The sequence below is a fragment of the Octodon degus genome, unplaced genomic scaffold, assembly GCF_000260255.1.
Source record: "Octodon degus isolate 3935 unplaced genomic scaffold, OctDeg1.0 scaffold00311, whole genome shotgun sequence".
In the NCBI taxonomy this organism is placed as follows: Eukaryota; Metazoa; Chordata; class Mammalia; order Rodentia; family Octodontidae; genus Octodon; species Octodon degus.
In genome coordinates this window covers 680,094-697,745 of record NW_004524887.1, presented here as the reverse complement: position 1 = coordinate 697,745, position 17,652 = coordinate 680,094, and the positions used below count along the sequence as shown (strand labels likewise).

The 17,652-nt window shown below is 41.7% G+C and overlaps 1 protein-coding gene and 1 pseudogene across 2 annotated transcripts in view; one reads left to right on the top strand and one right to left on the bottom strand.

Moving 5' to 3' along the window:
* Gfra1 (GDNF family receptor alpha 1) overlaps positions 1–17,652 on the bottom strand; it is a 216,957-nt gene that overhangs the window by 73,751 nt on the left and 125,554 nt on the right. The window lies entirely within an intron of this gene.
* LOC101571346 lies at positions 16,100–17,186 on the top strand (annotated as a pseudogene).

Genomic DNA, 17,652 nt, shown 5'->3' with positions numbered 1-17,652 from the left:
GGAGGAGGAGGAGGAAGAAGAAGAAGAAGAAGAAGAAGAAGAAGAAGAAGAAGAAGAAGAAGAAGAAGAAGAAGAAGAAGAAGAAGAAGAAGAAGTTGTTAAAACAAAGCAAGCATGCTCAAATGTTAATGGCAGAATCTCAGTGCTGGAGATGTGTTAACTATATAATATATTCTACTTCTGTGTACTGCAAATGTTGATTATAACATATTAGAAAAAAGTAGATTCACATATACCTTATTATGACCTTGTTCATAGGGTCTCCTATGGACAGTCACACAGAACATAAAAAGTAACTCTCAGTCCCTCCGTCTCTTTGTCTCTTTCCTTGGTCCCTCAGAAACCCACTTCCAGTTTCTCCCTGGGCCCAAGGAATAGACTGAAGCAAAGAAGTTCAAAATAAAGATTCCTGTAAGCGCAAGACGTACACGAGAGTGGAGCTCCTGTCTGATCCCGTGTAGCTGTGGAAGAGGAGCCCCATGGCACAGAACTGCTACTTCAGTGACTGCAGGGCAGAGGAGAGAGAGAAGAGGAACTCAGCTTCTCCCAGCAGAGTCACACAGTCAGCTCACCTTTGCGGGGGGAGCAGGAGCTGGCCTGGGCTTTATGATCCGGGCACAGCGTTTTGTCGCCTGTGTGGGAAGGCTTTAGAGCAGCCTCACCATAACTTTCAGTGCCGTCGTCGTCTCCACTGCTCATTTTAGAACTCAGCATTACGATATTGCTCCCCTCCCCTCCGACTCTAATCTCTCCCTCCATCTGCTGTTATTCATTCTTTAACTTGGTAGAATGTCTGGGATGCCGTCTGAATGGGAAGTGTTCTCCGAATGAAGGCTGTTTACTCGAAATCTGCTTTGAGGGGGGGCAGGGCGCGCGCCCGGGGTTGCACTCCGCTAATGTGTTCCTCTCCGGTGTGGGCCCACACTATGTTCGCGAGAAGGCCATTTAACCAGCTTTTCATTTCGGAGCTCGACACAGTCATGCCGTTACTTTGCAGGTTACAGATTGCTTTCCCCAGCAGCATCCTAAACCTCTCTGTCTGGGATGGCACGCGAAGCCAACTTCCTTGTTTTCTGTAACACAGCAGGGATAAAATTCATCAAGACTAGAGGGCCAGATCCCAAAACATGGAATGCAAACAGTCAAGTGCAGCCAAAGGAGCAACGGGTTTGGAATCAAGAGATCTCAGTTTTAAATATGGTCTGATCACCTGAGTCTTTTTATGCCAGCTTTTCCTTGCAGGCCTCAGTTTCTCCACTTAGAAGAGAAGGTAGCTGATGTCCCTTCACACTCTAAGACTCTTTGGTTTGACGGCTATAATATAATGTCTTTTCTGATTATAACATCAAATATTTAGGGTAAAATTATGATCACAGACAGAATAAAATTTGAGCCTAAGGCTCTCTGCACTCAAAGGCACTGGCTTCCCAGCTGCTTGCAGCTCCACAGGGTACACGGCCCAGTGATTTCAATCCTGACCTGCAGGCAGAGAAAACGTAAAGGTCCCTTCAACACAGGGAGATGTGGAGATGTCAGGGACAAATTATGCAGGAGAAGCTTTCACATTCTAAATTCCTCTGGAGCGAGAGACTGCCTTCATCCCAAGTACAATCCTCACACTGTCCCAAATCAAAGAGGCTATCACCGTGGCCAGCAGCCTCTTGTTATTTACACTTAGAAATGCCACCATTTTTTGGCAAACACCAGTGCCAGGGAACCAGTTCAAATGATTCGGGGGTAAAACACAGATGCAAATAGCTAGAAACCCACTTCTACAGATTATGAAGTGGAATCAAGCAGTACATATAATAAAATCTGCAGGAGACACAATATATTAAACAGAAAGTTCACAAGATACATCGAGAGTATGCTGTTACAAAGGCTTGCCAATTTCCGGGCATCTTTGTGTCTTTCTTTTTTAGGGTGGCAGAATTGAATTCACAACTTGTTCCCTCTTTCTTTGTGACTTGATTAATTACCATGTTAACATAACTACTGTTCTTCTTCTAATAGGCTCTCTCTAATGTGTTATCCCAGCAAATAAAAAATGAGCAAAGGGAGCCAAGATCTTCCCAGGGGTAGGCAAGCTTTTCTGGAAGCTCCCGTTGACAGTCTGATCTGATATCTATGTGGATCAGATGGCAAATCTGATCATCCAGGTTATGACCCTTGTAATCGATCCTTCGAGAGCTTGGCCTTCTCCAGCTGGGGTGCTAAAAATTACATTCAAAATGTATGTGTTGGCTGTCTGCAGCACCTTTTGTCATTACACACAGTTTCAGACCTATTATATTACAGGATGATGAATTTCCTCCTATGCCTGTTTTTTCTTTCATACCTTACACAACTACATTAAGCCTCAAGCCATACCCAAGTTTCCTCTGGTGCTGACAGCAATGAAATTATTTTGAATTTGGAGATAATTCCTCTGTCTGGTGAAGATAGTTCTCAACATTAACCACAGTCAAGGAGTAGCTCATCCATTACACTTGCATTTTTGTAACGCATATGCTGTCACCTGCCTGCATCCCCTACCCCTGCCACCCTTCCATACCTTAAAAAAAAATTAGATGTTTCCTAGAAGCAGTGTGCAAGTCACATGCTCGCTGCTGCACTATGATTAATAGTGCTGTCTCAGCAAATGGGATCATTACATTTTTAATTAACCTTTCCAACCTCCTCCACCTTTTCCTTTGTTATACATTGGATCCCTGAAGTTTTCTATTTGTTTATGTGCGACTGGTTTGAACCGAAGGCATGAAATGGGATCACGCGAGGTGCAGGAACCAGTGCTTCAGGTGATGCGCCTGGTAAGGTGCTGTGTCTCATTTGTGTGCCGATATGGGGACAGGCACTTAGAACTTGGTGGCTGGGTTCCCACCTAATTTTTGTTTTGGCAGCTTAGCATTATTTAATGGCCTTGGCTACCAGGAAACTAGCTTTTAAAAATCTCTTTCAACCTAATTATAATTACAGTGTATAAATCATACCATGATCAATTATAAAAAATCTCAGGTTCATAAATATTTAACTTAGCATTTAAATCCACACTGCAGGAGTGCATGAAATTTCTGAGCCCATCTCTTTGCAAACAACTGCTTTATTACCGTTCCAGTGCCAATTACTGCAAGCTGTACCAACTTTGTCTTACAGCACACTCGGGCACATATTTGGGCATAACGCCTTTCCAAGTATTAAGATACCATGATTTAGCTCTTCTGAAAAAATATGCATGCCTCCTCCGATTAGAGAGATTGGAGCAAAGGTCCCTATCGCCATCCTTTCATTCCTCAAGAATGGAGAGGCACAATTACAATATTAGACACAAAAACGCTCATTAAAATATATTTTATCTAATGTAAGATTGATTCTGAGATAATTGAGGTCAGATTTGTTTGGAAAATGTATTGTGACATGTGCAAATGCTGATGCAGAGAGGAAGTGATCCTCCAGGAGGACTCGGGCAAAACAGCTAAATATTTTTCAGCAAAATCATAAAAGCATAATTGGATTTCAATTTAGTAATAGTGGGTCCAAGACAGGCCATTTTTAATAATCTAATTATGTGCTCGGGGCCTAACCCAGAACTCAATGACGGCTACGGAACTATTAATTGTACTCAATCCTGTTACATCTTCAACCATGAAATTTGCTATTACATGTAGGACTGGCTCTCAGTTATGAGTATCTTTTTTTTCCAATCTCAGATAATCTTTATAGCATCCAAATATGCCCACGCCTTTTATTTTCTAAAATTTAAGTCTATTAATGACTTTCTCTGAACCAGAAAACTAGCTTAGATTTGTGATCCTTTTACAGCAAAAAAAAAAAAAGCACAATGATATCTACAAATATTTTCCCTATTTTTTATAAAGACTCAGAAAACAGCCCCTTGATTTTGTCTGATTTTCATTAATTAAAGATATTTAATTGCTAGCATCTCATTAGCAGTAAAATTAATGAGTGTTTCAACTTCAGGAAAAGATCTGCATGATAATACAAAACTAATTCATTTCATGCAGTACAAAGTGTAGCTCTACTAATATTTAGCCTGTGCAAGTTCCTCTGATAGTTAGCAATTTCCATGTAAAAGGCTAAATATGTCTTCAAAACCAGTGTTGCTTCTCCCCAAAGGAAATAACAAATGTGGGCCAGCCAAATAAGAAAGAATTCAAAATTTCCCTCATTTCCCACCAATATATTGCTACAAAGAGAATTGGAGGTGAAATATGGAACGATATTGGCGATGGGTGTTCAAAAGCCAAATAGCTCTACTTCCATGAAGAGTATAGAAGAAAGGAGCTGTTGGGCAACACTTCATTGAGAAAACAAGTAATGAATACAAGTAAGGATATTTTTTTCGTATAGGTGATGATGAATCAGTTCCAAAAATAATCATTTTGAGCCCAAGATAGCCCTGGAGTGTTTCACTTTTCAAAATGACTACCTAGAAGAGAAACACTTGCTTTAAATGTGTGTGTTCTTGATCCATCATTATACTGTACCTTAGCTGTGATCCTCCGACTGGCTGGAGTAGAAGAAAGAAGAGAGGAGCCAAAGTACTGTACGACTTTCAAAAATTGTTCTGGCCTCTGACACACACAGAAGAGAAGGACAAACATGCATCCTAAAGGCAAGGAAACCACTGAAACAATGAAGAATGAAGAGGATGAAGCTCCTATTAAGTAGCCTGAGATAATAATGATGATGATGCAGAGATAACAATGAATCATTGATGATGTCGGTGGTTGTCAGGGCCCTCACAGTGCAGATTGCAGCGAAGATAAGCTAAATATCAGCTCTTTATTTTTAGTTAAAGAGCATAAAATTCAATGCCTTTCTTCCCACGAGCCTATTTACATGCCTGCTGCGCTACCTATTTGCCTTCACCTGCTTCCCAATTAATACCCCATTAAGCCGCTCCACCTGCAGTGGCTTTTACCTTCACCACAGCCTTGCAAGCATCACTCATCTGCTACAGTCCATTGTTTCTTTTGAGAAGGTAAACAAAAGCTGGATAAATAATACTGGCAGTGCTTTGCATGTAGAGGATGTGTGTGCATCAAAGACAGTAGCCAGAAGCTGTGGGAAGGTCTGCTCAAGAAAACCTCTAGTTGGCCAAAAATTCTAGAGTAGTGTAGCTGACACTGTGGAAGATTACAAGAGAAGACATGCCCATCTTGGTGTTTCAGATATGTGAATTTTGGAGATGGTCACCAAGTAAAGATTATTATATTTTTCATGTAAACAGGTTTTGAGTATTTCAATAGTGCCTTCAAGCAGCCACTGAACCTAACCACCTTGTGAGAATCAGTTTTCACACAGCTCCCAGATAGTTCTGTCCTACGTTCTCTTTCCCTTTTGCTCTCTACTTGCATCCTTACTTATGTTCCTGTTAAATCCTGACTCTTTAGTTGGTTCTGATCATAGCTTCAGGAATGTGATCCATAAGAGTGCTTTGATCATTCCAATGTCATTATATGAAGATCTTGACAAGATCATTGACAAGACAGTTTTCTTTGTCCATGTGTCAAGAGTATCTTCCCCATTAAGGTCAGATATGATTTACCAGGTGTTTAGTCCACATACCCCAAGGTGGGCCAACAGGACAGCCCCAAACACACGCGTATACCCACACAGCCCCTCCTAGGCCTCTGCAGCCTCCTATGAATTGCAAAGGAAGCAGACAGCAGAAGGAGCATGCACACCCACCCACCCGATGCCTTGGTGAGCCTTTGTGTCTTATTTTAATGGAATACTGACAAATCTTTCTGCTTATTTTGTTTCAAGCTGCAAAACGGTTCCTAACACACTCATGCATTGCATCCCCTGAGTCCTGGTATGACTTTTGCTAGGTCCCCATTTCAGAGACTATAACCAAGGAGCTCAAGGATTAAGTCAAACCCTGTAATTTCTATATTAAAACTCCTTAAGACCACCATCGAGTCTCTGCAACTTAATCTATGCTTTTGTTTCTCACAGGAATTGCAGAAGAAATACAACTACATCCTTTGATGCTGGGCTCCAAGACACATTCACTGGGGATGCGCTCCACCTGGTCCATGGGACATAAGAGTCCGTGCAGTAGGCAAGTAGCACAGCACTCTTGGCTGACCCCAGAGTGGGCTTATCTGTCACTTGCATTTGTCACTTAGGGATCCTTGTGTCTCTGATTATATGGACCCACATAAATTAAGAGCCCAGGCTAAATGAGACAATTCCACTTTCTAGAATCTGATATGTTCATCTAGCTATTTACTCAATAAATAGCAAGAACAGTTTAGTTGGAATGGATGTGTTGTACCGAAAACCCCCAGCTTCAAAGTGTGCCTTTTATTTGGACCTTTCCACTAGCTAATTCTTGTGAGAAATGCCCACTTGAATAGTTACTTTTAACCCTGGGCAAAGCTGAAGCTGAAAGCAAGTGTTGAGGTCAGGATGATTCCATCAGCTTTATGCCTGGAGAAATCCGAGTGACATTCAGCGCTAGGGCCGGGTTCAGGCCAGCTGCTAATGCTGTACTCTGCACCCGGCACACACTAGAGAGACAGGGTCACCCTTCGGCTAGGGCACTGGGGACAAGAGAAACAAAAATGCTAGCCTCAGAATGTCCACTTGTGCTGCCCTTCTGTGGGAAGTTTTGGAAGGCTGAAAGCCGCAGTAGATTTTTTTACCCTAGAGCATGGCCTTGTTCCCTCCCCTGTACTAATACACGGGGCTGGGTGTCACAAGAAATTGTGCTTCAGGGCACAGAGGGAATCACTGCAAGTCAGAATTCTATGAGTTCACTTTCCTACTATAATATTGCCAAACACAGACATTAATTAGACTTTACCTTCTGGCCTTAAAAAATGAGTACTGAATGGCTCCTGACAGTCTCTCCTGATGAGCTAGGCTTCCTCCATTCCCAGGAAGGACTGGCCAGCCTCCTCCCTGTGGCCTAAGGGAACTAAGAAGTGGAAGAGGTAGAAAATATGGCAGAATGTGGTTCCTAAGGTAGGAACGTGGAGAGGGAAGAGAGACACTGCCACAGCATTCCTTCCAAGAAGTTTGAATTTCAAACCAAAAGAAGAAGAAATCCAGTTGGCTTTTTTGGTGGGGAACAAGGTTTTCTCAAAGTTTCTAGATGATTTGCCTTACAGGACAGATACCCTTTAACACCAGATTTAAGAGCTATTCATTTTTACTGAAAGGAAATCCATCCCTGAGAGTCTTCTACAAGCCCTTGAAGGATTTTACATGAAAAGTTCTGCTTTGTCTTGTACATAGAACCATACTATATTTAGTGACATACAGAGTTTGAAATACTGGTGGTTGGAGTTTATGTAGGACAAAAATTTGACTTAGGAATCTATTTGCAAAAACAAAAAATTCTAATATTACATGTGGTTTTAGGAAAGATAGGCCAAATACCATAATAACACAGAGCCACAGTTGGGAAATTCAACATGCACCCTGAAATTGTTCGTTCATTCTAATTTGGTATCTTTATGTGAGACAGGGGAAAAAAAAAAACCAGATGTCTAAATGATTCCTTGACAGCAAGGAGAAAGCCTCTTTGTGTGGTGAAGATTTCTTTAAAATGCCAATAACTCACAAGTAGTTCTGCATTTGAGAGAAAATAGAAAGGAAATTATAAATCTAATTACAAGCAGTACCCAGGCCTGTAAAGAACGGAATCAGTTACTTGCTAAGGATGAACACTGGAGAGGGGGAAAGGTATCTAGAGGAGATTAGTGTGTCAGTAAACACATAAAGTACAGAAGTCCCACATATTTGACATTTAAAGAACAAAGCTATCCATCAATGTCTTGGGACAGATCGATCAAACAGAATGCTACTGCTGAAAACCTAATAGTATGATGGTAATAATGTAGCCATAAAACCTCTAGTCTATAATTGACTGCTTCCACTTGAAGCTAACATGTCTTGAACAGTGACTAATGCTCACCTAAAGGTTTCACTTGCGTTGAATGACAATCAGTTACACCTCACGGGATTCTCAGTGGATAGTTCCTGCTGCATGTTGGCTCAGGGACAGACACCAAGCAAATGTGTGGGGAGAGATATGAGTATATTCCAAAAAGAACGATGGAGATATGTGATATTTCACTGGTCTCAGGTATGTCTCCGCTTGAATGTTTCCTTAGATGTGATGAGGCTGCCTCTTCCTAACAAGAGAACCCAATTAGAAATGTACAGAGTTGGCACCAAGCAGAGCAAGCCACTCTTCGGCCACCTAGGTCTTGGGTGTTGAGTTCTGCCTAGTAAGCGTAGCACTATAGCTTATATGCCTGTACCTTTAGAACCTAGGCACTTGGCACATGAGGACAAAGGGGGGGATGGGGGGACCCATTCACCTGTCTTGGTCTTCAGTCCTCTTTGGCCTCTTTTCTGAGCAGCTGGAACCTGTCAGTGCTAAGTGCCAGGCCAATAGATAGTTTCAATGTGTAGGTCTCCATGGACCAGAAATGTATGTGGTTGGGCTACGAGGAAGTCTACGAAGTCTGCACGTGCAGATCTCAAGAAACTGCAATGGTTTGGGACCCAAACTTCGAATGCAAAGATTCCTGCTGCTGCTGCTAAATGACAAAACAAAAATGTGGAGGCTTCTATTCATAAAAAATGGCAGCTAAGCTGGGACCAGGCAGCTTGGTATCATGTAGAGGTGGAAGGCTTTGGGGAGGATTTTCCACCACCCTAGTGATCAAGTTCAGTGACTCTTAACTGTGCAGCAGGATAGAGCAAGAGCTGCGTCAACCAGCTTGGTGTTTCCTTTTGTTGCGCTTTCATCTGAAGTGAGGTTTTACCTGCACCCTGTGAAAACCATTTTCCTTCTGCAAAGCTGAATCCTCACATCTGATAATTCCTTCCTTCACTTTGGTACGTGGGAGAGAAGCCCTCTGCACTCTCAGTTCACAACCCTGAGCAAAAGCCCCTTTGTCATGTTGGACTCTAGTAAAAAGAAGTCACCCTAGGTTTCACTGTCTCTGAAATCCCCCAGGCCTTTCTGTGTCCACAAATGTATTGGCAAGTTTCCTCTTTTCAGTTAGCCACAACTATTTGTTACCAAAAGTAGATTTTTTTTTCTTTACCCACAGGGTAAGGTTCATTGTAACTAAAAATTTTAATTAATATGTCTGGTGGCTTCTAATGGACTTTGAGTGTGTGTCAGATTGCGTGCGCCCTTTGATATCTACTTAAAGGTAATTGGGTAGTCTTACTGATGTATTTTTAAAGAGCAAACTATTGATTAATCATGTTTCAGTATTAATATAACCACTTTGTGTGGATCAAGAAACATCAACAGTAGAAAACCCATATTTATCTACAAATTAACAACTGTATATAGATCTGTTACTTTAAGCTAAATGGGGTGCATCCACTCATTGCATTCCAGCAAGGACTAGACTTCTCATAATAAAGGTTAAAGTCAAAGTTGGCCTTACTTTCCCACTGCATGAAATGAATGCAATTCACCATGTCATGCCCTAGTGGACCCGAAGAACAGCTGCAGTGAGGCACAGGTCCACTGCTCGCTCTGACAGGCTGGTACTTTTAATGCCTTACTTGATGAAAATATTTTATTCTACGGGAGCTTTGATTGTTGTCAGTTCTGAGCAGTCTGAAATAAAACACGATGGGGCCATACAGGAGAGTTGGGGATGATCCCAGCTTTATCCCTGTTTACACCAGTTGTATGGTTCATATAACTCCTAGTGTGTGCTCACCCAAGCTGAATTACTGCAAAGAGGAAAAGCTTGAGTATTTTAGAATCTTGTGGTAAAACTGACCCAGAAGCTGGGTTTTCAAACACTAGGTAGAGTACCCTTCATACAAACTGTAGTCTTTTCTTTCTTTCTCTCCTTTTCTTTCTTTCTTTCTTTCTTTCTTTCTTTCTTTCTTTCTTTCTTTCTTTCTTTCTTTCTCATACCTAGAAGGGCCTAACTACTCATCTGAAAGGTAGGTTTGAATAAAATTCCTTGCTTGCCTTCAGCCTAAGCTGAGAGGTCCACTAACCCTCAGGCAGTCTGCGTGAATGAACAACTGGCTGAGTGGCCACGACAGCCTACAAACAGCAGTGGCAGCAGTTTCCACGGGAGGACCTCAAGCCAAATTGCTCACGGAGTCACTCCACTCTGCGCTGTTGACAAAATGGCATTGCAACTGCTACCTCAATGTTATTTAAATTTATACAAAGAAGAGGATACCAGCTGGCAAGGCTCCCTGTCTCTCTACTTCCTCTCTTGGAGGCCACCTCAAAAGCACTGGAACTGAAAGACTCCAGGATGCAAATCCCGGCTCTGGCTCTTCCAGTGCCCTGCAACCCGCCAGTGCTGATGGCTGTGCTAAGGGTGCTCGCCTGAATTTCTCTTCTCATTGCTGTCTGATAGCTCATCCCAGCATTTGAATGATAGCCTATCAAACCAGTGAGTCTGAAATTGCTTTGAACATAGTATCTTCAGGGAAGATCTCAATCATACAGTCCAAAATAGTGAATGGGTCACTCTTGCAGTGTGATTCTGCTGGACCATGTTTTGAGACATGCTGTACAGCTAAAAGAAAATGGTATCCTAGAATGTTAAGTTCATTAATAAGATAAACTGTCAGCATACATAAAAACGTAGGACAAGCCAATTTAATCAAAGCTATAATGTGCACTTTGATAATCCCAACACACAATCCATTCATTCATGGTATTTGCCCTATTTTCATTTTTTATATGGGCATAGGCCATATAAATCTTGCCCCTATTAGCTGAAACCCAACTTACTCATTAAAATCCACTTTAAATTAGTGAATATTAACTAAACAAATGATATGGCATAAATGCTAAGCTTGCTACCTAGGAAGAATGCAAGATAATGTCAGCTAAGCAAAACACAGCCCCTGCTTATTAAGAAGTCAAAAAGCAAATACCAAGACTTCTGCATATATTAAATATAATATATATAAATACATATTCATAGCTACATATAAATTTTGCAGAAACTATCAGTTGTCAAAGAAAGAACTAATTAAAAACATCCCTGTAACAACTGGATAACTACTTAAAAAGAAAAAATTAGATTAATAAGATATTCAAAGAAAAATATAAATTCTAATTAATGAAAGAATTAAAAAACTTTAAAATTTGTAGAAGAAAAAGATTATGACTTTGAGATAGGAAAAAACGTTTAAATAAATCATATATTTAAATAATATGACACAAAGAAAACTTTGATAAATTAACTATATTGAGATGAAAAACTTACAACAAAATGTAATCCCAATGCAAAGAGATTAATCACAGACTGAGATTAATCACAAACTATTTCTAATAGTTTTTAGAAATCACATAATATTCCTATTGATTAATATAAAGGGGAGAGATGTGATGGAGTGGTCAATAAATGAAACTGTCACATGTAAAAATATATCATAATTCAAGTTCAGAGAACAAAAATGTGGCAAGCATTTTAGCTAAATGTTCAGAAAAATCTTAATATGTTATGTAAAAGGATGTTACAGAGAATACAATTATTATACCATTTTCATTTCACTGATTTTATTGAAAAGAGTAATCTTTTTCTCTAAAGATCTGTACTGCAATAATTAAATTACACTTTCAAATTATACAAACATATGCTGAAATATTTTAGATGCCAACTGAAAAATGTGTCAGAAGTCACTCTTTCCAAAATACTGTCAGGAAATATTGGAGCAAGAGTTTTAAGATGACTATAGATACCTGACTCTCATGTACCTGACTAAGTACAGATTTTCATTCTACATTGTTTGCTTCTAACTAGCCCTAGTTACAACCCAAATGCCCACAGACAGAAGACAGAACAGACCAAGTATGAAATACCAACACAATGACATATTTTAAGCCAGGTATGGTGACACACACCTGTCATCCCAGCACTTGGGAGGCTGAAGCAGGTGAGACCTTGTCTCAAAAATACACACACACACACACACACACACACACACACACACACACACACACGAAATACTATAAATGGCTGTGAAAAATACAGAAATGACACTTATTGTGCATCAAGATCACTATAAAGGGCTGGCGAGATACGTCAGCAGACTGAAGAGCCTGCTTAGGCAAGCTTAGGCGAGAGCAGGGATCTCAGTTCCACTGGGACACCACATGCCATACCACCCACCCCCACCCCCACCCCCGGAAGGCATGTGAGCCGGCCGGAGCACAGGTGTAGTGGCAAACGCCTGTAAGCCCAGTGCTGGGGAGGCTGAAACAGGAGGATCCTTGAGTCCAAGCTGCATACTGAGACCCTTTAACAACCAAATACATTAACAGTAACAACAACAAAATCACTATAAAATATAAAACAATGTCTGAAAAGCCAGGTAAATAGAAAATGTGTGCTAATATTTATATAAAGAATAAAAACAGAAACCAAGTTTGTATACACACACAGGATACATGTAGATTCAAGAATACAGTGATTGTTTACCTTTTAAAAAATAATTACACCTGCCATGCCGGCCCCACCCCTGGGGCACACTGAGATGGCACTTGAGACTGGGTGTGGTGGTGCACGCCTGTTATCCCAGCTCTCGGAGGCTGTAAACAGGAGGATCACTACAAGTCTGATGTAGTAGTGAGACCCTAAATACCCTGTAGACCCCTCCCTAAAATACAAAAAAAATATATAGTAAAAGACACATTGTCAGGAATGATAAGTGTGTTTGAAAGGAGGGGGAAGTGTTTTGTAGGGAATTAATAGCAGTCCCTCTTCTGCTGTAATACGTTTTTTAATTTAAACATTCACACCTATATATCTACATTTATCTATCTGTTCTCTCTCTGTCTCTCTGTCTTTCTCTCTCTCTCTCTCTCTCTCTCTCTCTCTCTCTCTCTCTCTCACACACACACACACACACACACAACGAACATATAAAAATGTGTAAGAGAAGTATACCCCCCGCGGGGACCAGAATCCAACATTTAGGGGAGCCTCAGACATTCTGGGGCCAGAAGTACTTGTCATCTAACAGCTCATCTTTAAGAAAAAGGATACGAAGTTTCAAAGAGCAAACGTGATGTATTTATAGCTGTATACGCTCCAGTGTGAAGTACACTCCTGACAGAGAACATTTTCAATTCAAGTAGGAATGAGTGAGAACAGAATCGTTTTCCTCTAATTTGCCACAGTTTAGGATCTGAATTTTTCCCACAGCCCGGCTTCTTGCTCTGTACATTTTCACCTGTGTTTCTTGTCTAATACCCAAAACTTCAGGTGTGGGCACCCAAAGAGTCCTACTCCTGTATGCCCGCTGATCCCATACCTTTGTCCACATCTCAGATGCCACACTACCATGCTCCTCTGAGACCTCCAGCAACAATTTAATAATAAAAAGAAGCAACTGAGAGCGCCGCCCAAATATTTTGCGAAAGCAAACTGAATGTGTCCCCAGACGCAATTTCCCCTTAGCTAGGTGCTCAAATATCTGAGATCTGCTCAACCTTGCTTTAAAAAAAGGAGGGAAAGGTCAGAGTAGGATTAGAGACTGCTCTTTGCCCAGTGGAGCTAAAACCCTCTTATCATTGCACATTTTATGAACTTTTCACACACACAAAAAGATGTATCATCAGTTACACACTTTCTTAGGGCCTCTCCTATGGTGTGTAGGAAGGAAAGGTAGTATCTTAAGTTTCTTTAGTTTCATGCAAAATCCATCCCAGGGATCTGGGGAAAGCAGAAAGGGAGAGACAGAGACAGAGACAGACAGAGACAGAGACAGAGAGACAGAGAGACGGACAGAGACAGAGAGATAGACAGCCAAACAGATACAGAAACACAGAGACAGAGAGGTAGGATGCAAGTAGGGCAGAGTGTTGGGATTAAGTAGAGCTGGGTCTGTGTGCACCATTAAACTGTTTACACCTGTATGCACATTTGAAAGATTCCATCAAGAGATACAGAGAACATGCCTGGTGTGCTTGCATCCCTCATGAGGTCTCCTGGGGACCTGCCTGGGGACATCTACAGAAGTGGCTAGCAGGGAGCTGTTTGCCTCTCCCTGGGGGAGGGTGGGGACCCCGGCTGGATCCTCTGGCAGCTCTCAGTCACCAAACCAAAGGTCAAGGGCTCCCGTGGGATTCCTGGAAACTTCAGTGTCATCTTGACCACTGCATCTAAAAATGCATGTGGAGATGTGTCCTTTCTTCCAAAAGAGACCAGCTCATGCCCCTAGAGCCAACTGCGCACAGAAAAGGCGACCTGTTTTATCAAGACAAAAGAAATTGCAAGCGCCAAGCGTGACTCTGTCACCACATGTCACTTCACATCAGTTGGCACGCATCAAAGAATGACACAAAAAGCTGCCACCTGCCATCCTCTCAGCACATCAAACTTTTTTTTGTAAAATACTTCAACAGCAGCCAAGAGAAAATTTCCTTTATGAACCACGATGCCATATCTGTGAATGAGGGCGAGCTGAAATCTTCTGGAACTGTAGACCACGGAGGAGGAGGCAACACCACAAAGGGCTCCTGTTAAAAATAGACCTTCCACTCTTCCACCTACAAGCCTTCTGCCCCCAGATAAATGTTCCTGGGGACACTACAGGAGGTGTCAAGAAGCTACAAGTTGCCTTTTTTAGATTGTGAGGTTCAATAATTTCTGCCTAAAATGAAAGATATGAGAAGTGAGTTGTGGAATGTTTTCATTGTGTTTTTCATCCAGGATGATTACAGAAGAACAGGCTTTACGTGGGGGGAGTGTCTTGTCCTCTGTCTTGTGGCATCACTTCAGAATTCTTCAAAATAATTAAGAAACACTAGGCTCAAATGAAAGCTCAGAGATAATCTACTCCATAATGATAATTTAAAAAGTGAGGGACACCAACAAGGTACCTTCCAGCCAGCTAACGGTAGTCAGAAGAACCAAAATCTTGCCATAGCCAGGGCTTGGGAGATGGCTCAGTGGCATAAGCTCCTGCCTGGCAAGTGCACGGTCCTGAGCTCAATCCCCAGTATTGCATCCTGTGACAGCCCCATAATCCCAGGTGCGCCATGCCCCAGAACCAGGCATGATGGTGCACACCTGTAATCCCAGCACTAGGAAGTCTGAGACAGGAGGATCACTACAAGTCCAAACTGCATAGCAAGACCCTGTTACAAAAGAATAAAAATAAAATACGAAATAAATAAATAAATAAATAAATAAGGAGCTGCAGCCCAACTCTGACCCCTAAAACCATGTGAACCTGGCAGGTTTCTTTATCTCAGGTTGCTTTACTTCACTTGCTACATGGGGACATGGAAATAACAGTACAAATCTCCTTAGAATGTTCTAAAGGAGATAATATATGCCCAGCACACAGCAGGTGCTAATAGTGTTGGCTATTGGTAGTTTTATCATTAACCAGGTCATCTTCTTCTTCTACCCGGCCAAGACTCCCACGTCAAAAATTTGTTCTGGAAGAAACTTTACCGGGGGTGATGATGATTTCCATATGATGGCTTTTGTAAAGTAACTAGCTTTGATCTTAAGTGAAAGAAACATTAAATAGGAATAAAAATCCTACTCTGGGACATGGGGAGAAAAAGGAAAAGAGAATGCAGATCTAGGAAAACAAGGAATAGAAAGAGTGAGAAAGATGCATCTATAATCTAAAGGGATAAATGTTCAATTTGATTTCAATTCGAATTGCAAATGCTTTAATTTTTCATTTATTCATTTTGTATAAGGTGTGGCCACACAGTTAGGACTCATGATGACCCTCCTTTCTCAGCTTCCCCAGCACTTAGATTATAGGTATGTGACACCACACCTGGTTTCAGGATTCCAGGGCCAGCACGGAATGCAGTACCAGAGATTGAACTCAGGACCCTGCACTTGCTAGGCAGGTGCTTAGATCGCCGAGCTATCTCTCCAGCCCCACAAAAGCTTTATTTTTAAGAAAGTAAATTGTAGCAGGATCCAGAGCCCTAAACATGCACATACAGACAAGGGACCAGCCGGGCTCTGTCACCACGCGGGTACACCATAAGCTTGCAGGTCACCAGCAATGCTCTGGATCAACTACCTTCAACATTAGCCACAGCTTGAAAATATGCTTCCAGGAGGACGGAGAGGAGCCGCCGCCACCCGCCACACTCCAGGCACGCGATGCTCGCCTTGCGCTGCCACCTGAGCAGGGCGCTGGCCCCGCGGGCGCACGCGCCTCAGCTGTGCTCATCTTTTGCTAGAGGGCCCAGACAACAGGATGGAACGCTGTATGAATTTCGTACCTATTGTCTTAAGCCTTCAAAAATGAATGAGTTCCTGGAAAACTTTAAGAAAAATGTTCACCTTCGGACAGCTCACTCTGAATTGGTTGGGTGCTGGCGTGTAGAATTTGGAGGCAGAATGAACAAAGTGTTTCATATTTGGAAATATGATAATTCTGCTCATCGAACTGCAGTCTGGAAAGCACTAGCCAAAGATAAGGAATGGCAAGAACAGTTCCTTATTCCAAATTTGGCTCACACTGATAGACAAGAGAGTGAGATTACTTACCTGGTCCCATGGTGCAAGATAGAAAGGCCTGCAAAGAAGGAGTCTATGAACTGGCTACGTTTCAGATGAAACCTGGTGGTCCAGCTCTGTGGGTGGGACGCGTTTAAAGGGGCAATGGATGCCCATGTTGATCTAAGCTACACAAAACTAGTTGGTGTTTTTCACACAGAATATGGAGCGCTCAACAGAGTCCACGCTCTTTGGTGGAACGAGACTGCTGACAGTCGTGCAGCTGGGCGACACCGGTCTCATGAGGGTCCCAGAGTTGTGGTGGCTGTTCAGGAAAGTGTCAACTATCTAGAGTCGCGGCAGAATACACTCCTGATTCCGACGTCATTTTCACCATTGAAGTAGTTGGTGCTGAAAATACTAAGACTTTCATTAAATAGTGTATTATGTATCTGCTAATGGTACTTAAATTCTCCCAAAGAAATTATTCTCACTTTTATTTGAAGGAGGTGGTAAGTTAATGCACTATATTCCTTTCAATTTTTAAAGCTACCTCTCTAATTTGTCACCACTAATTCAGGAAACAGTTCTGTTCATTTTTTCTGTGGCAGTTTAGTATTAACTATACATTAGAAATAGTTGTCACTGTCACTACTTAATGATCTTGATTTTTCATTCATTTCTCAATATCTTCTGTATTTTCTTTTCTTTTCTTTCTTTCTTTTTTTTTTTTTTTTTTTTTTTTTTTTTTTTTTTTTTTTTTTTTTGTGGAACTGGGGATTGAACTCGGGTTCTTGCGCTTACCAGGGAAGCGCTTATTCCACTGAGCCATCTCCCCAGCCCCTATCTTCTGTATTTGGATAGCCCTTTGCCAAGCATATTTTCATATTTCCTTGCCTTACGGTATGTATTTTTAAATTACATACACTATTTTTTCATTATCTGTTTATCTGAGATTTAAAGATATTTTTCCTGGTAATGTTTACTTTGTAACATCAGATGGAGTTCATAAAATATTTGATCAAGTGTATTTCTTTACAGTGGGAAAGTACAGATCATGTCTGTCGTCTGTGTCAATCATGGTTTTCAGACCCAGTCCTAGCCCAGGTCCGGTGAGTGTGCGGAGAGTTTCCTGCTACCCTGCGCCGGCGGGACCAGTCCCAGCCCAGGCGCAGCGTGG